Here is a 2,132-nt window from a genome sequence, read left to right as displayed (position 1 = left end):
ATGCGGCTGGTGGCCCCCCGGCTCTGGAACTCTCTACCTAAGGAGATCATGTTAGCTCCTTCCCTGCCCATTTTCCACCGGGAATTGAAAACATGGTTGTTCCGGAGCGCGTTTGAATGAATAGGCCCAATAGCGCTGTCATCAGAATACTTCTTTATGTTTTAAAAGCGTATGGCATATCACTGTTACTCATTTCCATGATACAGCACTTTATGAAACCTGTCCCCACTGGTTTGCTTTTAATTACTTTGATTTTATCTGCTTGGATTTTAATGTATTGTCCATTATTTTATTTTGTGTATCGTTGAAGTTTTAAGTTTTTGTCAAATATGTTGTGTCGTTGTTTCGGGCTTGTCCCTGTTGTGAGCCGCTCCGAGTCCCTTCGGGGAGATGGGGCGGGATATAAAAATAAAGTTTATTATTATTTAAGTTTATTAAGCCATTATCAGGGTGGGATGTGTAAGTACTGCCTTTTGAAATAAGAATATTAACTCATGTCTCTATAACTAGGTTCCCCATTCTTCACTGGTTGCCAGCAGACAGAACAGATGTGTGTGGTTCTGAACTAGCAAGCGCATATGCATGTTTCTTCCCACTTTGTAATCTGTAAGATGGAATCTCCTCCTGTATTTCTGCTGTTGCTCCATGATATATGCCCTCCCTGTGGAAATGAGGGATAACATTCAATATTTTACCCACATAGGCTGAGGATACACTTAGTATAGCAGACAGCCCACAAGTACAGTATAACAAACACATTTCTGTACCATCAGTGGAGGAAAACGCAAATAAGCGTTGTTCCAACCAGTGACTGTCAAACCTGAGATTGAGATTTATAAAATGCTTCCACCATGCATAAGGATCCTCTCTCTCTCTCTCGCGCTCTCTCTCTCTCTCTCTCTCTCTCTATATATATATATATATATTTGGAAGAATGGATCTGACTATGTTTTAAAATTTTTATACTGTATTTAATAGTTTTAGTTGATTTTATGTACTGTGTGATTTTGATTTTGTGTAGGCATAGAATTACTGCCATTGTTGTAAGCCGCCCTGAGTCCCTTCGGGTAAGAAGGGAGGGATATAAATGTTGGAAATAAATAAATAAATAGATAGATGATAATATCTGTTTTTGAAGACCTCTTGCAAAAACCTTCATCTTCATTTTGGTATCTTAAATGATGAATCACCTCAAATTCTTGCAGAAAGGTAGTGATATCAAGGCATTCTATAGTATTTTTTATTTTTGAGTTGCCTTCCTACTTCAGTGTTTGACCTACTGAACATTTTGGCTTGTTGCAAATTCTTAACAGAAAAAACATTTTAAGTCAGTTCTCACGCCATAGATAACAAGAGACCTGAGTGACATCACATACAGGCATCACTATAAATGTGTCCCAGCAGCCAAATTCCCCGTTTTTCAATATTTCCTTTGAAAGAAAGGTCTATTTCCATCAAGCATAGGGAACAGCTGTCTTTTCTGCTCTCCAGTTTCCTGGATTTGCAAGCGGCTCAGTATAATATCAGTAATTCAATGGCAAATAAGAATTAGCATTATGTTTTCCATTTACACTATTAGCTGCGTTCATGGAGCTATTCTGCCCCCATCTATTTTCTAAGCTAAACACTGTGTTAAAGCTGATCGATAATAAAAGAAGCACAAACGCTATCCATATGCCAATTATATTCTGTACAGGACTGGCTCCTAAGTAATAGATATAGGGAAGAATAAGTAGATACCAGAGTTCAGAAAGTCAATCTTTAAGAATCTCAAATTTCCAATAAACACTAGCAGCTAAAAGGGTTGGGTGGATTAATTATGATGGCAGTCAAGAGGTATATATTAAAATTAGACATGGTTCTTGCCCAGTTTGTGATCCAGCTTCTGCAACTGAGCTATTTCATGACTTAAATATTCATTTCAGTGCTCTTACTTTTGCTCTGAGCTACAATACTGTTCTCAATACATTCAATATTTTCTGTTAGAGTCTAGAATTCCTAATTTACACATTAGACCCCTACATTAAGTCTCTTGACTGTCTGCTGAATGAAAAACACTCTAAATCAGTGTGACAGAGGCCCATGTTATTAAAAAACAAGACCCACAGGCAACACCATTACAGACACTCCCC

This window comes from Anolis carolinensis, chromosome 1, assembly GCF_035594765.1.
Source record: "Anolis carolinensis isolate JA03-04 chromosome 1, rAnoCar3.1.pri, whole genome shotgun sequence".
NCBI lineage: Eukaryota > Metazoa > Chordata > Lepidosauria > Squamata > Dactyloidae > Anolis > Anolis carolinensis.
The sequence above is the reverse complement of the archived record's forward strand: the minus strand, read 5'-3'. Positions refer to the sequence as shown.